Source organism: Aythya ferina (assembly GCF_964211825.1).
Source record: "Aythya ferina genome assembly, chromosome: 1".
Taxonomy (NCBI): Eukaryota; Metazoa; Chordata; class Aves; order Anseriformes; family Anatidae; genus Aythya; species Aythya ferina.
This window is the reverse complement of record NC_140296.1, coordinates 5,816,173-5,824,543: the sequence shown is the minus strand read 5'-3', so window position 1 is coordinate 5,824,543 and position 8,371 is coordinate 5,816,173. Positions and strand designations below refer to the sequence as shown.

Here is an 8,371-nt window from a genome sequence, read left to right as displayed (position 1 = left end):
GTATTCACTGCAGATGAGAACAGATTTAAGAACAATTATAACAAAAGGTAGGGTAGGAAGCAAACGTACCTTATGTATCCAGTATAAGACCATGTGAGTGGATAGAAAATGTCCTCTCTGCTTCTGTGCTGCCAAAACCAGTGCTGTCATCTGACTGGAAAAATGGCACTGTAATTGGCCTAACTGGCCACTAAATGTTTAGCTGTCTTATACAAAGAGGAAGAATTGTGTGACATATGCTTAGAAGAACGTGTTTCCTATGGGAAATTTCAGCCTCAGTAAAAATTTTGAGGTCACATAATGTTATAGCTGCATTAAGAATTCATAGACAGATAGAAGAAAACAGCTGTCTTGCCTGGATTTTTAATACCTTAAAATACATGGAATATTTAATTCATTCATCTCTATAAAAATAAAAATAAGCCTGTCTATTTTTTACTGTGAAGATAAATTGACAATGTCTTTAAACTACTACCTGTCAGAACAAGGGAATACTAAAAACAGGTATAAAACTTTAAATACTCAGAAAAACATTTAACAATCACACTCATCTGCTTGAGGCAGGTGTAGCTAATAAGGAGGAGAGTAAGGAACAGCTGTATGTTGGATAAAGGCTCATCGGCCATACAAAGATAAATAGCTAACAGCTGGTTTCCCACAAGGGGTATCCTTGCTATAATGCCCCTGTTTCTGCTCCCTTGCTTAGATGAATCTTCTCTTAGGCCAAAGGGGAAGACATGTTTATACATCACAGAGACAGATGCTATCATCCTTGAAGATAATAATTTGTCCTGGCTATAGAAAATTAGCTCTTATTGGTCACTGTGGGAGTGGACACAGATGTTTTGTATTATGGTGTTCAAAGTCACACTAGTTATTAGGGTCATAAAGTGGCATGGTTTTTCTCAACCCATGAAAAATGGTAAATAGAGAACATGCTTCTTTGTGTATTTGATTTTTTTTTTTTAATTGCAATTTATAAAGATTTGCAGGATAACTTTTTTAAAAAGAACATAAGTAAGATAGAGAGACTCACTGAATGCTTTACCATCCCTCCTAATTTTGCAGCTGATATGCTGACTGCACTGGGAAGAATGCAATATTAATCACAGTAGAGCTGCAATTACAAATATAAGATATTTCAGCTAAGCAGAAAGGATAGTCTCTCACACCTAAGGCACTGATGGGATGGGTGACCAGAAAAGTGGATGACCAACTCTGTGTAAGCCTGATCTTTCTGCCCCTTCCTTCCCCCCCTTTTTTTGTTTTTAAATTTATTTTTAACCTGCAAGATGGTGATACATAGGTACCCTGTGATGGTGCACAGTCCAGAGCAACTGAGTTTTGCAGATTGTGTTGAAAGTGGTGAGTCCTCAAATCTGCATGTAAAATCATTTCCTTTTGAAGAAAATAGTATGGATATGGAAATGTAGCAGTTTGCAAGACAAGATATTGAAACACTGAAACTTTTGTAGAAAAAATGGCAGATCAGCAGATCCAACCCAGATTTTTTTGGCTTTAGTCTTCATTTTTTTTTTTTTTGGCCCCATATGTATTTTTTTATTAATACACAAAAGACTCTGTCTCTGCAAATTACCAGTAGAACATTGTACTTATTAACACATTATACAGATTTAAAAACTGTTTCAGGGACCAATGTCTGAATACCTGTCTACAAGCAATAAATGCCCTCTACAAAGCAGAGATGTTTACCCATGTTTAAGGGTCTGATCTCTACTACTACTTCAGATTAAACTTTTTTTTTTTTTTTTCCCTTTCTTTTGTTGATTTTCTTCCTCAACATAGAAACAGCAGGTATATTATGACCCTAGGACTGTTTGATATGTATGGATTCTTGAGGCTGTTTTGGATTCTTAATTTTGCAGTTATTTCTATAGTTTTTAAATTCTCTTTGATCTATCTCTAGATTATGTTATGCAGTATCACTTTTTGTGTTTGTTTTAAGCCCCTATCCCAATGCACTTTAAGGGAGTGGAATATTCATTTCCTTCCTTCTTTTTAAACTGAAAAGTGGGAAATTAGACATACCCTGTAATTATTAAATAGTAGATAAGAGCAAATTTAATACAGCACAAGTTTCACCAACAGGACTTTCCATCAGAGAGAAACTTGTGAATGAATCTGAGAGACTTTCCAGTAAATCCTTCATATTCCACTATTTTTCAGGAGTCCTGTTACAGACAAAATATATGCCTTCTGCTAGACTATCATTGGACACCTGCCAGAAGGAATCAGTAACTTTTATTTAAACAGTGTGTGATAAAGAGAAATTTTCATTTTATTGCATCCATCAATCTGAAGTCTTTCAAACACTTCCACTTTTATATGCAATTCATATATTTTTCTGCTGTTTCTCAGATTTCACATAAATTCATTTAAGCCTAAATTAAGCCTAAATTATACAATGAATTATAACTGTAAATTTTAATCTCTTAACTTAAATGGTAATTTATCTTTAATGTTATTTTTAAAACCTATTAATTAGTCTGTAACATTACAAGCCGAATTTACTAGAAAGGTAAGCTGGGAGCTTTGAGTCCCAAATACTAGGATTCTATTGCATACTCTGCGTATTTTACATCCTGATTCTTCATGTTCCTGAATATTCAGAGGTCAATGGGAAGAGAGATCCTAATTTGATATTAACTTGACTTGGCAGAGATTCTGCGCAATGTGGTTGCTGCTGAGTCAAGCTATAACCTACACAACCAAAATAATTTAATGTAAAATGTCTTTGAAATCAATCATTTTATTTGAAAAGTAAATTTTAGCATTTCCAGGATACAAAGGATTTTTATTTATTTATTTATTTTCTGTGGGGAATCTAATAGTTATGGACTTGCTTTCTCATGATATTTTTCTTGTTGAAAGAACTTTGGAAAACTGTTTCAGCAAAGGTTGAAGCACAGACTGGAGATTTTCAACTGTATTTTAGGGTTTTCTTTGTAAACCAAGGCCCCAGAGTAACTGGGATGTTAAATAGGACTTTTGTGAATCTATACTTTTCTCAGGAAATCAAAAAAAAAAAAAAAAAAAAAAAAAAAAAAAGAGAGAAAAAACCACACACAACTAAATCTTTTTATTAAAGTTTGAGTTGTATTTGTTTGAGTTAATTAAATCCTATCACATTTGTATGCACTTTCTAATTAACAATTAGCCATGTTTTCTTTGTAATAAATGAGAAATCTTTCAGGAACACGAGAATGGATAAAAGCGTGCAGCAGCTTAATGAATCTGTATTTAATCTCTGGAGAGCTAAGTTAAATTTAGCAACAGAGACAAGCAAAAAGTACACTTGTTTAGGGTCTGGTATGTGACAATCTTTTTATGAAATCAAATATCACAAAAAGTTCCAAAAATAGTATTGTTCACTCCATGTCCTGAATAATCCACATTCTAAGCAAAAATCTAGAGAGTAGATATGATTTAAACAATGGACTCATACTGTATAGACTAAGACTAAGAAAAAAAATACTACATTTAGCAAGACAGTTTAATGTACAAGAAACTTAGGCTGTTGATAACACCCACATTTGCCCTATGTTTTTAGAAAGTTTTTCCTTCAAAAGATTCATCTTTAGTATGTTGGAAAAAAGATGCATTGCTTCCTAGTGGAAAATTTTACACTTTAAAAAACTAGCGAGTAAAGGCAAATTCCAGACCTCTGCAAAGTCTTCACCTTAACCAGCTAGTTCATGTTAAAACTAGAGCCTGCTTTCTCTACAGGAGATTCAGCTATATGTGAGTCGATGTTTTGTCTAACCTCAGTTAGAAACACCGTTTTTCTTCTTGTACAGTCAGAAGGCCTTGATGATGACAGCAATATTTCCACATATGGATTTTCATTATGAAACTCTGCCTTGTTTGTGTCTGAAGCAAGGTCTCCTACCAGGTGAGTAAGTGACACAAACCCTGCGTGTTAGTCAGGCTCCCCTTCCAGCCATGGCTACAGGAGTTATTTCATTTTCATCCAAATCACAAAATAAATCACAAAATTTTGGGGCTGAAGACTCCATAGCTCAGGAGATGATAGCTTCTCCTAGACTGTAGAAACTGATATGTTAAATAGCTAGACTATTTAAGGGTTGGAGAGTCCGTCTCAGGTTTAAAAGACATTTTAAAAGGTTTTGTATTTGCAGAATGAAGGGAGATTCTTCTAATCCTACAAATATTCTTGAATGGGAGAAAAATTTCCTTCTCCCTTATTGATCTTGAACTTTTATCATATTATTTTCTTTGTGCATATTCCCCTGGTGTCTATTTACTAAGATGTTTCTGGACTAATGATGTTTTCTCTGTACAGGCCCTATTCTACTGCCCAATGTCTGAACAGCAACTCACATATGACAAATGTACCTTACTGAGGAATTTTCTTAAAGATCATCAGCTTTGTGGTTTAACTATGAGCATACCCAGATGGCGTCTGATGCCTCTTGGATCACCAGTAGCGTATGTTGATTTCCAGAACGTTCCTGTGAAAGGAGTTCACTGCCTGGCAGGATTGTGATCAATACAGCCAACATGAAGCTTTGGAGGTACACAGGCCAATTGCTGGCTTTGTGTACCAGCATTAATGATATCCTTGGAGATGGTGCATTTGAACACGTAGTGCCAGAGGCACTGTGGAGTGGCTGGCATTGAGTACTTGGTGCCAAACAGTGAATCGTCCTTGAGTCCCATTGACATCGAAATTAAGAATCCTCAACATCTGGCAGGATTTAACTCAAAATGAAGCTCATTCTGGTGTATTTCTTCTGTGAATTTAAATCAGTTATATACACATGAACAGCACAGTGCTTTCATTTAAAACATTGTGAGCAATGAAATAAGAAGCTATGGGATAAAGACAATATTTATATCACCAGTGTGAAAAACAAATGAGAAGTAACTTTCATAAGTATTTATCCATTGGATGTCAGTTTACTTTTCCTTCCAGTCAATACTATGTCTGATGTTACAAATACCCATTTTTTTGTGTACTCAATGAGATGGACAAAGCTTTCCAATTCTGAAACCAGTGGCTTCTTCATAAGACAAAATCCCTGGAAAATGTCAATTTTAGGATGTAAAAAAAATCTTCTTGACCGATATTTGTCATACCCTTAGGCTTCAGTTCTACCAAGTTATATAGTGCATACTTGTAATGGAAATGAGAGTTGTTTTTTGATGGTAAAAGTCAGAAGACAGCCACAAAAAAGTATACTAGCAGTGGAGAGGAGAGAAACCCAATGGTAAGCAGTTTAAAATATTAGAGTTAAGTTTGTCCAGGACAACCCTTTTATACACAAGATTATTTCTCAGTACTAACTTCATAAAATCATAGGATGGTTTGGGTTGGAATGGACCTTAAAGATCATCCCTGCCAAGCCCCTGCCAAAGACAGGGACACCTCCCACTAGATCAGGGATCAGGTTGCCTGAAGTCCCATCCAACCTGGTCATGAACAATTCCAGGGATGGGGAATCCACAGCTTCTCTGTAAGAGTGCCTCACTACTTCATAGTAAATAATTTCCTCCTAATATCTAATCTAAATCTACACTTTTTTTAGTTTAAGAATATTACCCTTTGCACTCCCTGGTAAAGAGTTCCTCTCCAGATTTCCTGTGGGCCCCCTTTCAATACTGGAATGCTGCTATAAGGTCTCCCTGGAACCTTCTTTTCTCCAGGCTGAACAATCCCCGGCTCCTTCAGCCTGTCTTCATAGTAATGATGCTCCAGATTTTTGATCATTGTGGCCCTCTGCACTCGCTCTAATACGTTGACATCCTTCTTGTGCTGGGGACCCTGGAACTGAATGCAGGACTCAAGATGGAATCTCACAGGAGTGGAGGGGTGTGGGGGGGAGAGAAACACCTCCCTTGCCCTGCTGGTCATGCTGCTTTTGATGCAGCCAGGATGCAGCTGTCTTTCTGGGTGTAAGCACATGTTCATGTTGATCTGTTCATCCCCAAGTCCTTCTTTGCAGGGATGTTTTTTATCCACTCATTGCCCTGACTACATTTATGTTTGGGATTGCCTTGACCTTGTACTTGACCTTGTTGAACCTCATGAAATTTTCACAGGCCCACCTCTCAGGCCTGTCAAGGTCCCTCTGGATGGCATCCCTTCCTCCAGTGTGTCAACTGCACGACTGAGCTTGGTGTCATTGGTAAACTGGCTTAGGGTACACCCAATCTCACTGTCCTTGTCACCAACAAAGATGTTAAACAGTGCTAGTCCCAATACTGACCCCTGAGGGGCACCACTCATTGCTGATTTCCACCTGGACATTGAGCCACTGACCACAACTCTTTGAATGTGACTATCCAGCCAATTCCTTACGCACCTAGTGGTCCATCTGTCAAATCCATGTCTCTCCAATTTAGAGACAAAGATGTCTTGCAGGACAGTGCCAAATGCTTTGCACAAGTTCAGGTAGATAACGTCAGTTACTCGTATTTCTTGTATTATACTTCTGCTCATATTTAAGAGAAATACCACCAAGTGAAGTGAAAACAGGTGGACAGTTGTGATGACTACTCTTAACTGGCTAAGGACTCTGATTGTGCAAGCATTCTGTTCATCTGGCTTTTATTATCCCTCTCCTGAGAGAACTTTCTTCTTATCCATCTGTTACAATCTAAAAAGGCAAATGCACATTTTTTGGGTTCAAATTTCTGACTTGGATAATTATCAGGAACAATAATAAAAAGGTAATTCTAGACAGTTTGTCTTATCCAAATTTTAAAATATGAGCTTTCTAAGCTTTATAAATGTGTTAAATAATAGCATCCCCATTAATGATATATATTGCTATGAAGAGGATGTAGACAGTCAAAGATTTTGTTGAAGGACCTATGGAAACTGAAAATTGAACTTTATGTCAGCTTTTACTTCTCGGACACAAAGATTGTCTAGGGCTACATAGTAAAGTAAGGCATTTTTCACATGAAGGTTTCTTGTGTAAGCTGCTTCTTCCCACAAATAAATTTGAGAGAGAATGATGTGGAGCTAACTATGTTCTCACAAGTCCTCCCAGTCCTCCCTTCTTCCTCTGGTGATGGTATTTTCTTGGTGGCCTCCAAAAGGGCAAATTCAGACAACTTTCCCTGCCAGATCAACTATACAAAGAATAGTGACAGCTGAGCCAGGGATTTGTCCCTTTCCATCTTGTCACTAATAATGGTGAAAAGCATCTATGTTTCTTACTATTTTTTACTTACTTTCTTATTACTACTATTACTGTGATATTCCCAGACTAAGGTCCCAATCAACTCATGTAGGGCCTTAAGAAAAGTTCCATGTTTGCTTTAACTGTCTTGTTATAAAGCACTTGAAGAAAGACACACAGTAGACAAAAGAACAATATGTAAAAAAGTAGTAGGTAGGATTTAGAACCTTGCAACCTTTTCAGTGCTTGCTTTTACCAATTCACTCTTTATATTTTGACAGATTAAAAGTCCTGATGGGCAGAAGCCAATTTTGCTAACACTTTGGCATTTTGCTTTTTTTTTTTTTTTTCTCTTAAAAAATGAAACAAAACAAAATCCCACCTTGTGCATCATTCTACTGAGAATCTTCATTCGTAACAATATATAGCCACCATCAACACGGCAGATGTTGTCAAGAAAGCGAGACCAATGTTCACTTTTGTTGAACAAGCTAATCATTTTAACCTTGGAAAATATAAGTAGTCTACATGTGTTTCTTTATCCTAAGGTAAAGATCCTGTTTTGAAAATCTGCTAATAAAATCTCTCTTTTAGAGGCATTTTTAGTTAAATCCATGGGAAAAGTTTTTCTTTAATTTAAAACAAAAATTCTGGGAGAAGTCAGAACCACCCAGGTTTTCTTCAAAGACTAATTGTTTCAGAAATTTTGTGAAGAGGGGAAAATTATTCCGGTTATTTTAAGGTAATGCTGTAACAAAACAACTTTCCATGATTAAAAATGATATTTAAAATTCAGATTGAAAAGGTTTCTTTAAATATTATAATATTGATATAAAATTAGTTATTAGTTATTGGTTGTTCAGGTTGTTCAGGACATGGAAAAAGAGCCCCAGTTATATTTTGGATTTTTTTTTTTTTTCTATCTCCTTGCAAAAAGCAATTTGCTGAAGGAAGTTAAAATGAGAGGGAAAAAAAATAAATATATATATATATATATAAAAGATATCTCATATCTAAATTCAAAGCAGTTATTTAGCAATATTACAAGATTGTCTTGAGGGCTGATTTCAGTAATTAAATCCACAAGGCATACAAAAAACACTATGCTTCATAGTCTATCCCCTTATACTTCCTTGGTTGGAAATGGCAGCTTATTCTTATACTAGAGTCCAGGTGAGGTCCATGTGTAGAGACCAGTC

At 36.1% G+C, this 8,371-nt stretch overlaps 1 long non-coding RNA gene across 3 annotated transcripts; it reads left to right on the top strand.

The window, feature by feature from the left end:
• The first annotated feature begins 689 nt into the window (after nt 1–689).
• Nucleotides 690–5,338, top strand: LOC311439931. Of its 3 annotated transcripts, none has more exons than XR_014695078.1 (4): nt 690–922; nt 1,069–1,222; nt 3,819–3,913; nt 4,325–5,338. It is a non-coding gene; the product is annotated as an uncharacterized lncRNA (long non-coding RNA). The 3 variants fall into 3 exon arrangements; XR_014695080.1 differs by lacking the exon at nt 690–922 and adding an exon at nt 1,307–1,365 and having other exon boundaries at nt 944–1,222; XR_014695079.1 differs by lacking the exon at nt 690–922 and having other exon boundaries at nt 944–1,222.
• The last annotated feature ends 3,033 nt before the right edge of the window (nt 5,339–8,371 follow it).